The sequence below is a fragment of the Canis lupus genome, chromosome 1 (genome assembly GCF_048164855.1).
Source record: "Canis lupus baileyi chromosome 1, mCanLup2.hap1, whole genome shotgun sequence".
Taxonomy (NCBI): Eukaryota; Metazoa; Chordata; class Mammalia; order Carnivora; family Canidae; genus Canis; species Canis lupus.
Genome location: NC_132838.1, coordinates 24,455,062 through 24,473,899, shown reverse-complemented (window position 1 = coordinate 24,473,899; position 18,838 = coordinate 24,455,062). Strand labels below are relative to the sequence as shown.

The window sequence follows — 18,838 nt, the reverse complement described above, 5'->3', positions numbered from 1 at the left end:
GAGGCACTGACGATGGGGACTGCTCTCCTTTACTTGTTTCTAGTGTATTTTTCTGTACATTTGCTTGATTAAACAGACTTACAGAATATTTTAAAAAATTACGTCTCATTTAACGTACACAGAATACACGAGTGGCTTTGTATTTTGAAATGAAACTGTGGTTTAAGGTGGCACTAATAATGCAGACAACAAGCAAAGTAGGGGCAGATGGTTGACCCAACAGTGCTCCTTCTAGGTAGAAGCAAGTTTTTTTTTTTTTTTTTGTGAAACACAACATGAGGTAAAAATAGTGACATATAATCATCCAATAAAAGGTTAGACCCAATATACTCAGTAAGATGTTTAATGGGAATGTTATTTGCTTCTTTATTATGCTTTTTAAAACACTTTTTTGGGGGTATGCTTTGTAATAAACATAATGGAACTATGGCACATGTAATAATTCATAAATAAGTAAATATAGCTGGCCCTTGAACAACATGGGGGTTAGTGGTGTTGAGGCCACGCACAGTTGAAAATGCATGTATAACTTTTGACTCCCTAAAACTTACCTACAAATAACCTGCCGTTGACTAGAAGTCTTACCAATAACATAGTCAGTGAACACGTACTCTGTATGTTGTGTGTATTGTGTGTATGTTTAGCTTATGTACTGTATTCCTGTAATAAAGCAAGCCTAGAGAAAAGAAAATGTTAACGTATTGTATTTGTTAAAAAAAGAAACCCACGTACAAGTGAACCATGCAGTTCAAGCCCATGTTGTTCAAGGGTCAGCTATATATACAGAGAATCCGTGTCCAAAATTTTTACTGAATGGGTTTTCAGCTACAAAACTTTGGATTCTCCTGCTTGAGGTAATGAGGGCTTGACATAAACGCACAGAACACCTGGAGCTTCTTGACAGTCCTCTGGGTTTCCATGCTTTGCTAATAGTCATGTGATAATTATTCATCCAATCTAGTCTCCTGGCTGTGGACGCCCCAGGGGACCCAGCGTGGCCTGGAAATATAGATACAGGAACTCCTTCCCATAACCTCCTCCTCTCTAAGAAGTATCTGATGGTTTCCTTGGGCTGACGTGGTTGGGATGTGTCTTCACGGCAGGTGAGTTGAGCCTCTGAAGATGCAGGTGTAGGCAGTGTGGCTGCATCTCAGACTAGACCCGGCAGTCCGTGAGCTCTGGGATGCTGGGAAAGGGACGCTGCTGTCCACCCACAGACAGTAACCCGATGAATGCCATGCCCCACCACCCCCTCCCCTCCCAGGTCTAGGCTCAGCCTGGCTTCCAGGCCCTCGGATAATATCTCTGCCAGCAGCTTTCCTCCCTACCTGCCAACCCTGACTCTCCAAAGGAGACACCTATGAGCGAGGGCAAAGGGCCTCTTCTTTTTGACTCTTCCCTGTTCTATTTGTTTCCAGCCAAATCTTCTTTATTCTTCCAACATGCAAAAGCCCTCTTCCCTTATTTTCTATCATTTGATTCTTGATGAAGTGTAGAGCAGCATAATGGCCCAAGAGACAGTGCCCCAAATCACCGGCAACTCAAAACTTATTTCCTCTTTCTCAAGAGTCAGAAAGGTTTAGTTTTTGGGATGACGATGCTGGTGTTGACGTGGGGAGCTGGGGGTAGAGGGGTGAAAGATAGATTCATTCTTTCCTTTGGAATTAACACCAAATCCCAGCCCCAAGCTGGAGCAAATGGCTTTTTCTAATATGGAAAGAAAATATGAAAGGATAAAGTAAGATACATTTTATAGGAAAAACGCAATTTAAAAACTCAGTAGGCTCTTGCTTTGGCTCCTAGCAGATAGTCCTTTCAAATGACTCTAGCCTCTGCGGGCATGCTCCTCTCCTGCTTCTGTTGGTCGGGGTGACATATGTCACGGACTTACCAGAAGGCACCCGGGGTGCTGAGTTCTCCTTGACTTCTGTTCCGGTTGGAAGAGGAGGATCTATCTCGGCGCTTAGGCTGCCAGGTGGGTTCTGGGCGCGGCCTACCTGGCAACAATCTGAGTTAGGTAGGACTCCTGGTTATAACTGACACAACCAACGTTACCTGCTTTGGGCCCGGTGGGGAATTTATTGGCTCATCTGACTGGAAAGTCCAAAGAGTGGAGCCAGATTCCCATGTAGCTGGACATTGAGAATCATCAAGATTGGCTTCTCCTTCTCTTGGCTCTGCTTGAACTTTCCTTGGCTCTTTCTCACAAACCCTTTCTCCTGGAGCTGCTCCAACCCAAGAGGAAGCAAGACCTTCTCTCTCTTTCTCTGGGAATCCACATATCAGGTCTCTTGGAGGGGATTAGATTGAATTTTCTGTGGTCACCGACCATTCCAGAACCAATCATGGTGGCCGGGGTCACTGGAAGCTGTGCCTGACCACACTTTGTCATATGCCTTCCCTATGGCTAAGGTGGTTGAACTGGTCCTGTACAACCACCAGAATGGGTTTCCCATAGGAAAGAGAGGTTCTGCAATGAGAAAAAGGAATAGTGGCTAGGTCAAAGTAAGCCCTACCTTCCAGAAACCCCAAATAGCAACCGCTTGTGCCATACTTTGTCACCAGGCACCCAAATAGTGATGCCATACTAATAACAGCAAAAGAGTCACATACCAGACCTTTTGCCAAGTGATTTATGCATCCCTGTATTTGATCCTACAGCAATCCCAGAAGCTAGTGTAGACCTCCCATTTTACAGCGAGGAAGTGGAGGTGAGTGGCCTAACATCACATACCATACTCCCTGTCTGCAGAGATTTGAATGAGCACTTCTGGTTTTGACTCAAGCTACCTCCTCTCCCTTCTTTCTCTCTCCCCCTCTTCTTCCTTGTCGTAAATATTTAATATCTTCTCCATAGACTCGGGCCTGAGTTGGTGGATGCTGGGCTTGGCTTGGAGACTGGCTCCGAGATGGACACTGTGTGATGCTGTAAATCAGCACTTCCCTCTCACCCTTCCCCCAGCACTCTACTCTCTCTTCAAGGTAAGTTACTGTGCACGGGGCTCCCTGGTGGTTTGAGGGTGAACACGGCTGTGGCTCTCCAGGGCCCTAGTCCCACCAGCCCCTGCTCCTCCAGTAGACTTGCAATGTGAGCTTCTTGGGCTCTGTGCCCAGTTCTGTTCTCAGGCTATTATACACTCTACTTGTTGTCAACTCTTCCCAATGAGGAACTAGCATCCAGAAAGGGGAAGTGACTTGCTCAGGTCACCCAGCCAGTTTGTGGCAGAGCTAGAGCTGGACTTTGTCTAGCCCACCATTATGTTTTCATTCTCTGTACCCAGAGGATGCATCCCGGCCCTGCTGTGGGTGCCAGGGTGAGCCCTAACCTCCCTGCCTGCATGCTGCGTGGCTAGAGTCAAAGCACTCAGACTCCAGGCCCGGGTTCAACACTACCTGCCGAAAGTCTCGGGTGAGTCCTTTTATTCCTCAGGTGCCACATTTTCTTCACTTAAGCACGGAAATAATACCATCAGCTCGCTCTCCCTGGCTGTATTGTTGCAAAGGTAAGATCGGGGTAAATGTATGAGTAGGTTTGGAAGCTATCGTCTACTCTCTAAGTGTTTCATAGCGTTTTAGTGAAACTCACTATAAGCTTTCAGCAAATGTTTTCTCGTTGAATGGTTTGGACGCAGAAGCACTTCCTTCTCAATTAGCTCCCCAGCCCTGGAGTGGTGTCCAAATAGAATTTTCCCTGGATTTTGGCTGACAGTGGTTATTCACGTGTCATTCTCGGATGGTAATTCCAAAGTGATATTTAAGTTCTTTTCGCTCAGTCTTAAGGAAGGTTACTGGGTTTTTGCTCAAAAGAAGAGCATGAAATCCATAATAATGGGGCCAAATATGCTCTATAGACCTTTCCTGATCAAAAATGTTAATGTGTTTGGGAGTCCGTGTCAGTTGAGGGGAAGCTACGCGCCGCTGGTGGCAGGAGAACTCCAGCAACCGGATAAGCAAAATCAATCTGTTCTTGGGCAGAAGGAGGTAAAACAACTTCACCTTGTATGTCCTGTGGGATTTTTGTGTGTGTGTGTGTGTGTGTCATCAAAAGCCATGTGGCTTTGAAAGGCCTCGAGAGGACAGAGTTCCGGCTCAGGTTGTCTTTATTCCTGTGCTAAGGCCTCTGGCTCGGGCCGTCATTACCACCCTCAGAGGCTTCAGGATCTTTTCCTTGGACTGGGTCATCTTGTCTCCCCAGTTTCCGGTTTCATATGACTCACTTTTATCATCTTCCTGCTTTGCTTTCATCACGCGACTCCCTCTTTACGAATTTTCAGTGGCTTGAAACACCGTATTGTAGTGTTTGATGAATTCTAGTGTCTGCTTCAGCTTACCTTTCCAATATTGTCTCCCATTTATCTTCTGAATCCTCGAATCCAGAGTAGCCTGGTGTATTCTCCAAGAGGCAAATGCTCCGGGCCTTTCTCGGACCTTTGCTCGTACCTGTTCTTCCTGCCTGAGGTGAATATCCTCCTTTCCCCAACTCCACCTCTGGCCTCTCCACCTCCTCTGTATCCTTAAGGACCTCCAACTCCTGCCTCTTCTTGTAACCATCCCTAACAGCAGCAGCTGATGGAGGCCTCTTTTCTCTGGGCTCTTATTACACCTTAGTGTACCTGCTGTCTGCCACTCTAACTGCCCATCTATTTGTCCACTTGTCTATTCAATTTAAAAGGATCTACTGTGTCATTTTATTTTATTTAATGAATTAATCTCTTTTAAAGATTTTATTTATTTACTTATTTATTTAGGGAGTGTGAGCTGGGGGAGGGGAGAGGATCCCAAGCAGGCTCCATGCCCAAGGTGGAGCCTGACGTGGGGCTGAACTCCACAACCCTGAGATCATGACCTGAGCTGAAATCAAGAATTGGACACTTAGCAGACTGAGCCACCCAGGCGCCCCTTGTGTCATTTTGTAGATCTTTGATGTAGGGACCACGTCTTCTACTCAGTTTCTTCCAAAGTAGCCTACTCATTCAACAAATACCAACTTTTTTTAGTCAGTACTCTTCCTGCTAAAAGTTAGAGAATCCAGTTCGATATAGCACAAAAGAAAAAAAAAAAAAAAGAACCAGTGTGTGTGTGTGTGTGTATGTTTTGTGTTGGGAATCATCGGTGGGATTTAGGAACTTAAACTATATTGTTAGACTGTCTTTTTCTCCCCTGGTAGGAGAGTGGCTACTTAAAGCTACCGTTTCACATCTTCCCAACTTAGAAAACCTCTCAGGAAGAGGTACCTGTGTATGCATGTGCACATGTGCACACACCTGTGTGTGTCTGTTCACATCTACAAACAAATTTAGGGAAGGGCACAAGTGGACCTGTTTGGATCATTCACTCTTGGCCATTTGCTTTTGCTGTGGGGTTGAGGGGCTATGACTGCCTGAGCCAGGGTCGCAGGCCCAACCTTGTGACTATAGCTAGGGCACTGGCATCTGACGGCTTCAGGATGGCCAGCGGAAATTTGGAGGAGCAATTCTCCCAAAATGGAGATGGTGGGCAGACAAAACCCACAGAAGTCCCCCATATATGTCAGCCCAGAACTCTGCTTGTGGTAGATACTTGATGAATATTTTTTTTAAGTTTATTTATTTATTCATGAGAGACACAGAGAGAGGCAGAGACACAGGCAGAGGGAGAAGCAGGCTCCCTGCAGGGAGCCTGATGTAGGACTCGATCCCGGGTCTCCACAATCATGCCCTGGGCTGAAGGCAGCGCTAAACCGCTGAGCCACCCAGGCTGCCCTGATAAATATTTCTTTATTGAATGTTTGCTTTTTAACTTCAAAACTACCTTACCACTCATACTTAAAACTAATTAACCCCAGGATTATTGGACATTACTGTTAAAAGTTCTTGAAGTGCCTCTAAGTACAATCTTCCTTTTTGCTCTTGGTTTCTCCCTGGGGTATCATAGCAGTAGTCTAATCCCACAACCACAAGATTGCCTTTTCAAGTGGTAAAGGCAGCTGTCTTGTATCCTTTTGAAACATCCCACTTTGAGACTAAACACCCATTTCCAAAAACTGCTTCCAAACCCTTGGCCATTCTCTAGTTTTTCAGGAACTGGCTGAAATAGGCCCCTGGAACTGAGTGGAGCAAAATATTTTTGAGGCATATGACTCTGTTTCGCCTCCCTCGTTCTGTACACTATACATTGATTGATTTAGCCCAAGCTTTCCTTAGAATGTTTTGATTACCATGTCACTGTGTAAATTGATGAGTCCTGTAAGTATTTTTTTTAAGATTTTATTTATTCATGAGAGACACAGAGAGAGGCAGGGACACAAGCAGAGGGAGAAGCAGGCTCCATGCAGGGAGCCCAACGTGGGACTCGATCCCAGGACCCCGAGGGTCATGACCTGGGCCGAAGGAAGGCGCTCAACCGCTGAGCCCCCCGGATTGCCCATAGTCCTGTAAGGTTTTAAAACAACCAGTTAACAAAGTCACCTGGAGTTCTTTCTTCGATCCTTTTGCGCTTGTGTATGGTTTCAGGTGCTCATTTAAGGGATCCAGCCGGGGAACACGTCTCAACCCCGCTGACTCTCCTAGGAACCCCTCCAGCGGCCCCGCAGGTGCCGGCAGAGAAGGTGCAAAAGACACTTCTGATCCAGGTTTCTTCGACATTGGAATGTCACCCCCAGTGCTGGTCCTCTCTGGTCCACGTGGGTCAGTCCCCCCGCCCTTCGGCGATCACCTCCTCACTTGGCTCGCATTCCTCGGACGGCAGCTCCTCCAGGCCCATGGAGGCTGAACCCAGCAACTCTGTTACTTTGCTTGGGCTTCGTGACAAAGTCCCATGGACTGGGCGGCTTAAGCGGTTTGTTTCCTCACAGTTCGAGAGGCTGGAAATCCAGGATCAAGGGATCGGCAGGGCTGGTGCCGGTGGGCCTCGCCCTGGGGCTTGCGGCGGGCTGGCGTCTGCCACGCTCACGCGGCCTTGGCAGTGTCTGTGCTCACTCGGGTTCCTGCCCCCAGTGGCCTTTCTAAGGACTCTATTGACAAGTACAGTTGCATTCTGAGGTTCCAGGGATTAGGACGTTAACATATGCATTTCTGGGAGGACACAATTCAGCCCCTAACACCAACCTGCTAACCAACCAGCCAACCAGCCAACCAGCCGAGGGGTGTCTGTGCTGTGGCACCTGTCCGGCCGCGGCAGGGAAGGGCTGCAGTTTCCGGGCCCAGAGTGAAGGCCGAGGAACCAGACGTCCTAGTCGAAGCCCAGAGTTAAGATCAGGCCCGAGTGAGCAAATGCTATTCATCGCAATTCTGAGCACTGCGTTCTGTTCCCCATTCTTATTTCCGAAAATAAAAGATCAAGCCCGCCCCACAAAACCCCTGCATGAGTCAGGGAACCAGCGACAGAGCTTGCACCTAAAAGGAAGCTGTTCAATACTCTGGGTCAGCCATTAAGTAGAAGTACTTATTTCATATTCTTTTAGGGGTCGGAATGGTGGAGCAGCAAAGTGAGCCTGTCGAGGATGAGGTGGACATCACTGAATACCGTGCAGATCATTAACCAGCAATGTAGACAGGGTGACCAGACTTCATCATTTTGACTCCCACCCCTGGGTAAACCCGGCAGCGAAAATGCGCTCCCCGCTGCCATGAGGAACTGCTCTGAAATGCAGAGTTTGACTCAGCAAGCAAAGTAAAAGCAACTGTAATGGTCTCATTTCCATCTTCTTGAGTAATGATATGCCAGTTTCCCAATAAATTGCATAAAGGTGAAGAAGAAAAATAAGTCTTTGACCTTTCTCGTTTATAACCACACTTAGATGTCTCTTTTCATATCTTATGCTGGCCACAGAGCTTTGCATAGCAGAGATTTAATTTCCTCCTGCTGCAGGCATTAAAATGGATGGGATTGCCCTCCCTCGTCCCTTGTCCCCTGCAACCCGAAGCCTTGTGTGTGGCTGTCATTCAGGGCTTGTCATTCACAGGACCTGAGTGAGGGGCGTTGCAGGTGAAATCCTTCCTTTCTAAGAAAACTTTTCCCACAGCGCAGAGCAAATAGGTGCCTGACGGGGAGAATTAGGGACGCTGAGCCTGTGGGATGTGGCGGTCACACCCTCGCGGTGATGAATATCTTTTATCCAGATAAATGTACTCATAATTTGTTAGTTTAATTACCGCAGCCTTGCAAAGTCTTGAGCCAGTAATTCCTTTCTCAAGAAATTACAGGCCTTAAATAATTCTGTGGGAAGACTAATTCTTCACTCTGGTTTTTGGACATTTCTCTGAAACATATTTCCAGAACTCAGCTGGGTGCCATTAACAAGTCCCCGCGATGGTTCTGGTCGCATTGTAATCCGTAAAGCCCTCTTTGGAGTGGCTTCTTTATTTCTAACATTGAAGTGTAAATCTCCTTTCAATAATTACCTTCCCCAGCTCCTTTTAGGATGTGAGAAAGATTTCATCTTTTCCAAACAACCAGAAGCCTTTGTTCCCAAAGAAGAAAGTAGGGGCGCCCTCCCCCGGCTCTGTCCCAGTCTGATTCTGAAACAAGGGTCTAGTAAGGGCGCCGCGCTTATTGGAGACACCAACCGCTCTTTATCTCTGCCTCTTCCAAAGTTGGGCACCGGAAAGTTCAAAGTTTGCCTTGGTAAAAAAAAAAAAAAAAAAAAAAAGAGTGTGCTTTCTCTCCTACTTTCTGATTTCTGCTTATTGCCCCTGTTTTGCTGATGTCTTTCTTCCCCGCCGAGGGAGAGCCGGCTTCACTGCCTCTCTGTCAATAGGCGATAGCTGCTAATTGGCATTTCTCTGCTTTGCCAGCAGAATGGTAACGGATACTCAGAATGATATTCCAGAGGCCCTGGAAGATCCTGAAGGATCTCATGAATTCTCAAAAAATGATTGACTTCTATGCAGAATAGTTTTAGTGTCAGGTTTATTTTGTGGTTTTCCGAGTCCCTGCAAGGTGGGTGGATGTCCGTGTATGGGATATCACCTTATAGTCACCAAAGCATCTATTAAGGGGAACCCCAACTCTTTTGGGGGAGATGGAATACAGGATTCTTCCAATCTGCGAGCTCTTGGTGTCTGGTTAGGAGTCAGGTCTGATGCTTTTCTTCACCTTTGGTGCACTTAGGAGGTGCTCAGAGTGTGTCTAATGGATGACTGACCAGTGCAGGGACATGGGTAGGATAAGCCGGAACAAAGAATCATCCCCAGGCAGGTCTGAACTGGAGGCCTGACTATTCTTGTTAAACCTGGAATGACAGCTAGACGGGATTAGAAATGGGCTGCAAAAGCCTAGAAACCGGGAAAACACACACCGGGCACAGGTCACAGCAGACCAAAGATCTAAATCCAGGGGTCGGAGGTATTGAGAACAATTCTACAGGGCAGGAGCACCAAGGTGGACCTTGAGTCATGTGCCTTTCCCTGTGTCACCCCCTGTCACCCGCAGTCGTGCGGGCCTAGGAGGCCAGGCCCCTGAGGTCCTTAGGGAACACAAGGTTGAGGATGGTTGGGTGTCGACTCCACAGCACGGCAGCCCAGCAGTTCCCTCCCTCTGCGACGCATCCTGACCGACCAGCCAAAGCCATCACGGGCCAGTTCGCTCCGCTGGCTGAGCGGCCAAGGCCTCCCCTCATCTCGGCGGCCGGCGGGGTCGCACGCGCGGGCAGGACCGACCGCAGTGCCCTTTGGCCCTGGGCTAAACCCCTACAGTCTGCGGGGAGCAGCCGTCCTCACGTGCTGGGAGCCGTCCCTCCTCTGCCCGACCTCTTCGAGTAGCTGACGGTCACCGCTCCGGCTGGGGCGAGCCCCTGTGTGACCCCGAAGACACGAGAAGGAATTTGTGGATCCCATCCTCGTGAATAATTCTGTGTAACAACTCACCCCCGAATCTAGTGCCTTCAAGGTGATTCATTATTTCTCCCGAGTTTAGTTTTGCGGGCCCCCGAGGTGCCTCCCGGGCTGCGGGCAGGGGGGCACCGGCCGCTGCAAGCTTGCGGCGGCCTCTGCAGTTTGTGGCTGGGTTCCTCTGCGATGCAGGCGCTCTGGAGTCTGATGCTGGGCCACTTACTTGGTTCGACTTCTGTTCTTTTTGTTTCTGGTGTCAGGTCTAAAAAAATCATTCCCAAGGCCTCTGCCTAGGAAATTACTGCCTCTGTTCTCTTCTAGGGGTTGCATGGCTTCAGCTCTTATGCTCTAGTCTTGGATCCATTGCAAGTTGATTTTTCTGTCCTGTGGAAGATAGTGGCCAAGTTTTATTCTTTTTTGCGTGGCTCTCCAGTTTTCCCGACACTATTTATTGAAGAGATTGTCCCTGCCCCACTGTGTATCCATGGCTCCTTTGTCATAAGCTAATTGGCCATATAGGCATGAGTTCATCTCTGGGCTCTGCATTCTAATCCATTGATCCGTTTATCTGTTTTTATGCCAATACCATATAATTTTTTTAAAAGATTTATTTATTTTAGAGAGAGAGAGAGAGAGAGAGAGTGCATGTGTGTGAGTTGGGGGAGGTGTTTAGGGACAGGAGAGAGAGAGAATCCTCAAGCAGGCTCCCTGCTGAGCATGGAGCCTGACGTAGGGCTTGATCCCGAACCCTGAGATCATGACCTGAGCTGGAATAGTCAGCTGCCCAGTTGACTGGGCCACCCAGACACCCCTCAATATCATATGGTTTTAGTTACTATGGCTTTGTAACATACTTTGGAATCAGGAAGCGTGACCCCTCCAGTTTTGTTTTTCTTTCTTAAGATTTCTTTGGCTATTCAGAATATTTTGTTGGTTCCATACAAACTTTGTTCTATTTTTTTTATTAAATGCCATTGGAATTTTCACAGGGACTGCACTAAATCTGTAGATTTCTCTGGGTCCTATGACCATTTTGATGATATTGATTCTTCCAGCACAGAAAATCTTCCCATTTATTTGTATCTTCTTCAATTTCCTCCATTATTGTTATTGTGGTCTTTCCACATACATGTTTTTCACTTCCTTGGCTCAATTTACTCCTAGGTATTTTGTTATTTTTGATGCAATTGTAAATGGGATACAGAGAACAGGTTAGCAGTTGCCAGAAGTGAGGGGTTGGGGTTTGGAGAAATGGGTGAAGAGGGTCATTGAACGAAAAAGAGAAGGAGGGGGGAAAGAAAGTCCCTCTTACATACCTGGGGCCTGCGTGCTGATTGCCAGCTGGAATACTCCTCTACATGACTCAGTTTCCCTCTTTTTCTCTCTCCTTCTTTCTCTTTTTCTCCCTAATGTCTCATCCCCAGGACCTCTCCATGGGATCCTTACCTCCAGCAGGATAGCTTGGACTTCCTTAGAGCATGGCTGATGTCTTCCCAGAATGCAAAGAGAGAAGCCATCAGGACAAGACCTTAACCTGGGTCTGGCCCTGTGTAACTTTGATCACCTTTTATTGGTTAGAGTAAGTCATGGGGTCAGCCCAGCTTCAAGAGAAAGGGAAATAGTTCCCATTTCATAAATGGGAGGAGCAGCAAATAATTGGTGGCCATCTTTAATTGATTACATCTCCTTTTACCTCATGCCTGTCTCTCAGGGTGATGCCCCAAGTCAAGCAAATGAGCCTCTCCCACACAAAGTCTGGGTGCCCCTTCCACGCTGGGCCTGGGGGTGGGTGAGTCCGAGTGCATGAGCCAGTTAAGAGCCTTTTCTCAGACTCTTATAGCTTAGGGATCTTGTGGACATGAGCCCTGTTGCATTTCAAAGCTATCTTTGGGGCCTCATGTCCTAGATGCAGGTCTTAAGAACTGAGGGTGCACAACGTGGGATTCAAATCCTTCACTCCTCAAGGAGGAGTTCTGTGTTTGTGTTCCCTCCTGACTGTGGGTTACTGCGCTGGGGGTGAAGTTTATGGCAAGATTGTGTACCACCCAGTCTGTGCTCCCTGGCTGGATATGGGCCTTCTCTCATTTGTCTGTTGCATAGGAGTCATTCAACCAGTTTTTAGGCTTTTTTTTCCCCCCAGAGGAAAAAAATGTGGCTATAGATTCGGCGTGTTCATGGGAGGATGTGAGTTCAGGATCCTCTTCTATCGGTGTCTCGAACCCTAGCATCTCTTTTTAGTTACTGATTGTCAGCCAAAGGGAGAAATACGTGTTTATCTGGTTGGTTGTTGTGAGGGTTAAGGGAGACAGATGCAAATACAGCATTTGGGGCCAGTCAATGAATAGCTTTCTTTTTCCTGATTTAAGGATCAACTGTCACGGGGAGACTGTCGTCAGGAACCTGTAATTCAGGGTACAACATCTTTCTGGCAACTGTGCTTTTAGTTATCCCAGCTGGGGATTAAGTGAGCTGATACATGTGTAACTACTTAGAATAGTCCCTAGGACATGGGTAATTATTCCATAAATGTAAGCTTATTATTATTATTGCTATTATTATCGAAGGGCAATGGTTTCTAAAAATGAAAGAAAACACTGCTCCAGGATTATACGCAACCCACCTTCCTGGTTATGAACAATCTGCATTTCATTTTGGAAACCAGAGCTGCTCAGGTGGCCACGGGGCCTGTCGGTGGGGAAGGGCCTCCTCCAGCCCCCGCTGCCCGCAGGCTTCCCGCAGGCCTTAGGCCCCTCACCCCGGCCGCCCAGGGACCTCCACGGGGGCTGTTGCTCCCCTCGGGAGGCGAGTCACAGCTCTGGTGTGCTGAGGGGAAGGTCCTTTCTGCGGGGCGGGCCGTCTACACCGTGGGTTACCGGGCTCCCCCCAGGTAACTTCCGGGGTATTTGGAGGCCGTCATGCCCCGAGCCCCTCGGGAAGCTGCGCTCAGAAGTGGCTGATTATGCAGCAGGTGTCACCTGTCGCTTCTCGCTTAAAATCCACAGCTCCCCATTGCTGTAGGATCGGGTCCAGATCTCCTTTGAACCTTTTAAGGTGATTAAATCTTGGGGTCACTATAGGTGTCCGTGCGGTCTTGAGGAGCAGCATGGGAGCCCCTGTCGCTTGGCCACCTCTTCCCCGACCAGGCCTCTTGCAAAGTCAGGGAACAATATCACCCCCTGCGGCGGGGGGGTGTGCCCTGGCCGACGAAGCTGGGTGCTCCTCCTTGGTGCTGGCCGGGCTGGGAGTCCCCCCACGTGGTATCCCCTGACTCCACGGAGACGCTTGGGTTCTTTCCCGGGGCCTGTGGTCTCAGGCTCCCAGCAGCTCCTTGGTGGAGGATGTGGGGCGTCTCCATGCAGCCCGAGACGGGGACCGGCCCCCCTCCCCCCGACTCAGGGCCCAATGTGCTCTGTGCAGCTTGGCCCCAGGGGAGCAGGTGTCACCTAGAGGGTGTCCTCCCCGGCTGCGCCTCCCGGCCCTGGGCTTCCGTGGGCCTTTATCACCTGTGCAGGTGGTTCTGGGCTGCCAGGTACATCTACCTCCAGTCCGGAGGGGTGGGGTGAGGCCGAAGGAAACAAAAGAAATCCCATGAACTCATTACTGTGTCTCATCCCACAGGTCTGAGTTCCTTGATGCCTGCCTTCTCCTCTCCGCGTGTCACACTCTTCTTACCTCTAATATCCGCAGTTTTCGTCGCACTTAGTGGGAGGAACAGGACAAAGTACATGTAGCCCATCTTTTTGGAAGCAAAAGGCCCCAGCGTGTTGTTCTTTTTTAAACATGAACTGGCGTCATCTGTCCTCCGCTGACCCCTTGTCACACCCCGCGTCGTGCTGAGGCTCGGGTCCCAGCTCCCCACGAAGCCGCCCCCCGTTCCTGCCCATCCCTGTGCCCACACCGCCACCACCACCGCCACCGCCACCGAACATAAGCGCTTCTTACCCTCCACGCACTTATGTGCGATGAGCATGAGGCAGAGAAGCTGAGGCCCGAAGAGACTCAGCAGTGACTTCCGGCCACCCAGCAGCTGCGGAGCCTGCAGGCCTGGAAGCCACCTGCCAGCGGCTCCCAGGCTCCTCGGGAAATGGGCATCGGACTCCTCCGAGGGTTTGGAAACACCGGGTGCTGGGTCCACCCCTGCAGGTGCTGACTCAGCCAGTCTGCGATGGGGTTTCCGAATTCGCATTCTTAACGAGCTCCCAGGTCATGCCAGTTGTGCTGTCTGGAAGCCACACTTTGCAAACCACTCAGCTTTGTGCCTTCTTCACCCCCGTTTGCTCTGCTAACTGCTCCACTGCCTTTTCCATTCAGGGCAGGTCTTGGCTCACCTGATTTGACCTCCTCTTCCTTTCACCCTCAGATATTCCTCCCAGGCTCCCCTAGCAGTCTCTCTGTGTATCTTAATCATTGTCGTTGCCACAGCGTGTAGGAATGATCTGTTTGTCTCATTTCCAGCCCCCGCCCCCCTGGAGGGCAGAGAGGTTAGTGCGGAGCACAGAATATATTATTCATCTCCTCAGGGTCACCTGGGGTGATGCTGAAGAGATTCTTGAGCCCAACCCCCTGAGTTTCTGAGTCAGTGGATCTGGGGTGGGGCTCGAGAATCTTCACTGTAAACAAACAACTTACACAATTTCCAGGCAGTTGGCCTACTTTGAGATACTTCCCTACAACGTTGCTTCGTGTTTGGTACTGAGTGCTCAGTGGGTCTGTATGAACTGGACTTGACTGAACTGAACTTGGAAGTGAAATGGTAACCCCCGACCTCCTTTGCTGCGCTTTCTCCCAACGTCTCCGCATTACTACCATGATGGCAAGGTTTTGGCTCTTCCTCCTGAAGCCTAAGGGGCATGTCCTTGTACTACCTCTCCCTCGCCCCAAATTCTTCCTCTTTTTCCCTCTTCAATCAGAACTCATATTCACATGCTGCACCTGGAAACATTGAAACAATTTTTGTCAAGGGCACTCTTCTTAATTTTCTAGAATATTGAGACATAAGTTACGTAGAGTAGAGTGCATAAATCTTAGGTGTTCCTGTGAGCACACCCATGTAGCCACCAGTCAGATCCTGATATGGGGCATTTCAACCCTCAGAAGACTTCTCGCTCGACTCCCTCTGCGGCGTCCAGTTCTGACTTCACATATCCGTGTTGCCTGTTCTCGAATTTCTCACAAATGACATGGTACCAAACGTGCACTTTTGTATCTGGCCCCTTGTCCCTCACCCTGTGTATGTGAGTCGGTGTATAGCATTAGCTCTTTTTCACTGCTGTGCTGTATTCCATGTTGTGAATAGAAAACAACCAACTATTCTTAGGTCGGTTATGTTTGTTTGGTTGGCTTACTTTTTATTGTGATAAAATATATATAACACGAAATTTACCGTTTTAACCACTTTTAAGTGTATGATTCAGTGCTCACATTGTTGTGTGGTCATCACCACTATCCATTTCTCATCTTCCTAAACAGAAACTCTGGTACCACTGACTACTACCTATTTGTCTTCTTTTGGCTCTGGGCAGCCACTGTTCTGTTTGTTGTTTCAGTCAATCTGACTACTCTAGGTGCTTCTACATAGAAGTGAAATCATGCAGTATTTGTCTTTTGTAACTGGTTTGTTTTATTTCACTCAAAGTCCTCAAATGTAGCAACTGCAATGTCCCCATTTTGGAGCATGTAGTAGAATTCCCTTGCTTTGTAACCATTGCATGGATATAGCACATTTTGTCTGTCCATTCATTTGTGGGTGGATGTTTATTAGGTGGGTTGTTTCCACCTTTTGGCTCTTGATATTTTTCTTCTTTAGCTTCAAGGTGTCCAAGTAGGTCAACGCTGCCCCCAAAGAGTACACCTATGCAGATTCCTTAGGCCATCTGATAACTGGAGCTTTCACTGGGGATGATCATTCCTTGGGGATTCTACAACTGGAAGTAAGTGTTAGCTGGAATTTGGGAAACGAAGCAGGAAGCTCCAGAGCCTGAGAAGCATGTCAAGTAATGCGCCACTGTATGAGCTTGCCAGGGGGAGAGTGGAGAGAGCAGGGGCTGAAAGTAGACACTGCTGAGTCTAGCAGCTGGGTGACTGGGAATCCCTGGTATGGTCGCTAAACCAGTGGTATGGTCCGGCCATGAACGCCAATGATCTAGTGGGCATTTCACTTTCTTTGTTACGTGACTTAAGGTCCTTTTGAAGGCTGAATTTTCAAAGAGTTAGATACAGGCGGGGTACTGACACTTGCTCCTCCTGCCATGCCTTCTACCATCATCTGTACACTGACAATTCCCAAATCTATCTTATTAGTACTTACTTTCTTTTGGGCTTCACAACCATCTTTCCATCAGCTTAGTGGACACGTACACCTAGATCCAAAGACACATCAAATTCAATATGCCCTAAATAAACATTTTTATCTCCTCAGTCATGATGGATGCTATTATATTTTATCCACTTACATTTTATCCATGCTAGAATTCCCAGAAATGTCTTTAACTTCTTCCCTCCCTGGGCTCTGTCTATCAACTGTACTCCTAAAATGTACCCCCCCAAAATAAAATAAAATATCTCTAGAACATGTCTTTTTTTTTTTTTAAGAGGAAGGAGGTGGAAGGGCAGAGGAAAAGAGAGAATCTTAAGCTGACTCCACACCCAGCATGGAGCCTGATGTGGGGCTCAATCTCACAACCCTGAGATCATGACCTGAGCTGAAGTCAAGAGTCAGATGCTGGTACACCCGGGTGACTCAGTGGTTGAGCATCTGTCTTCTGCTCAGGTCATGACCCGAGGGTCCCGGGATCGAGTCCCACATCGGGATCCCTGCAGGGAGCCTGCTTCTCCCTCTGCCTGTGTCTCTGCCTCTCTCTCTCTCTCTCTCTCTGTGTGTCTCTCATGAATAAATAAATAAAATATTTAAAAAACACAAAAGATCAGATGCTTAACCAACTGAGCCACCCAGGCACCCTCTTCTCTCATTTTTTTTTTTTTTTTAAAGTGAGCTTTATATCCAGCATGGAGCCCAACCTGGGGGCCCAAGCTCATGACACTGAGATCAAGACCCGAGCTAAGACCAAGAGCCAGACATTTAACCAACTGAGCCACCCTGGTGCCCCTACCTTTAAGATCATATTTCCATGCTTGAACTTCACTGCATTCTTTATTTCATAGATGCTGTTCTCTTCTGCCACATTGCAGTTTGGGTTATTTTTTCAAAGCAGATTTGATGATGTCACTTGCAATGCTTCCTCTTGTCCTTAAACTTCTGAAGTCTCCCCATTGCCAATAGGATAAACTTTAGCTCCTTAATGTGGTTTATAAGGCCTTCCTGGATCCATCACTCAAGCACTTTGCCAGAATCAGCTCCTATTTTACATCTTTTGCCTTATGCTTCACTCAGGCTGATCACTTTTCACAGTCTCTAATAGTGGACGTTATTTTGTGCCACAATACCTTTGCGTGCACTATTCCTTCTAAGAGGAGAAGACTTGAAATTCTATTCTATTCTTATTCATTTTTGAAGAAGTAGGCCTCCCTGCTAGCCTTCCCTTAACCTTTTTTTCTTGGAGGAAGTGGAAGTTAATGCAAGGTCTAGAATGAAGGCTCTTGGGGTTCTTTATACTATGGTATGTAGCTGAAGGTTCCCTCATAGTCCCTGGGACCACAACCAGAGTCTAGGCTTAATTCCTCCTTATGTGATCGAGGACAAGCTTCCTCGGGTCCTGTATTTGAATTTGTCTCTACTTCCTAACTTTCTGATCTTTGGCATTTTGAGTCTCATTCATCCCATTGGGCTGATGTTACCTACCAGCAGGTGTTTTGAGCAATACATGGATAGATATGAAAGTCTTTTATAAGCTATAAATATTACAACTATAGTTTATTACTAATACATACTTCATTCTTTTCTTTTACTCTTTCTTTTTATATTTCTCTTCTTTCCTTCTTTTTTAATTTTTAAATATCTCCCCTTTTCCTATATTTTTCATGTTTTCTTTTTCTTCCTTTTGGACTGGCAATCATACTTAAGACGTTTTAGCCCTTCTTGGTTCTCCTTCCATTCTGACCTCTGTATTTTCATGAAGGGCCACCAAACCATCCTGTGAATACAACAATGCTTACACTTCCCCACTTTGTTCAAACTTCTCTTCTGGGGATTAACAGCTCTTCCTAGCCTGGAAAATGTTCGCCAGCTTACACAGACTCTTTGTTGTTGGACTTTTAAAAAGACTCTCTGTGTAACATTGTCAACTGATTAACCTTTAGGCCTGGAAAAAAATGGGAATATCAAAGCAGTAATATTTTCAGCTGTTTTCCACTGAAAGGTGCATCAATCATAGAAATGTCTTTGACTCCTGTTTGGTTACTGCACCAACAATTGCATATAACTTTCTGAGTTGGAGGGAGATAATGGTTTCTTGGGGTAATAAAGCTGTCAGGAGGAGGGAGACTTTCATCTAACTCCATAAAAAATGTGAAAGCGTTGGGAGGCAACACAAGGACGTTGAGGGGATGGTAACATCTGGAGAATCTAGAAACCTAACCACTCTTGTAATTTATTTCCCTGGGAGAAATGCATGGGGCCAGGAGCCTGGAAGCCTGGGTTCTTTTCTCATCTCCATCACTGACTTCCAGAGTGATCTTGGGCAAATTGCCTGACCTTTCTTTGCCTCTTGCATTCATTCTATAGCCAAGGATAATACTACTACTTGTATTTATCCATTTGTTACCCAAAGAGAGTTTTTATTTCCCTCTCTCTCTTTTGGTAGATAAATGAAGCACCCTTTTTGGAGCTGTGATATAAATTCATGGTGCTATCCTCATCATTTATATATTTGTTATTTATAAAGAGCTTTAGTTTACTTTATTAGGAATTCATCAGGCCCAGGTGCCAAGAAGTTTACCATTAGGGTCATGCCAATTTTGAAGAGGGAGTAGGGACAGCTCAGAGAAATTGGTATTTGCAGAATCAGAACTTTAAGGTCCTATTAATCACATTTTCTCCTATTTAATCACTGACCCATACAACAAAAGAGAAA

General features: G+C 47.3%; 1 long non-coding RNA gene across 2 annotated transcripts; it reads left to right on the top strand.

Moving 5' to 3' along the window:
• The first annotated feature begins 3,202 nt into the window (after positions 1-3,202).
• On the top strand, positions 3,203-14,731 carry LOC140631734 (uncharacterized). Of its 2 annotated transcripts, none has more exons than XR_012029271.1 (2): positions 3,203-3,409; positions 13,428-14,731. It is a non-coding gene; the product is annotated as an uncharacterized lncRNA (long non-coding RNA). The 2 variants fall into 2 exon arrangements; XR_012029266.1 differs by having other exon boundaries at positions 3,203-3,503.
• Positions 14,732-18,838: the final 4,107 nt, after the last annotated feature.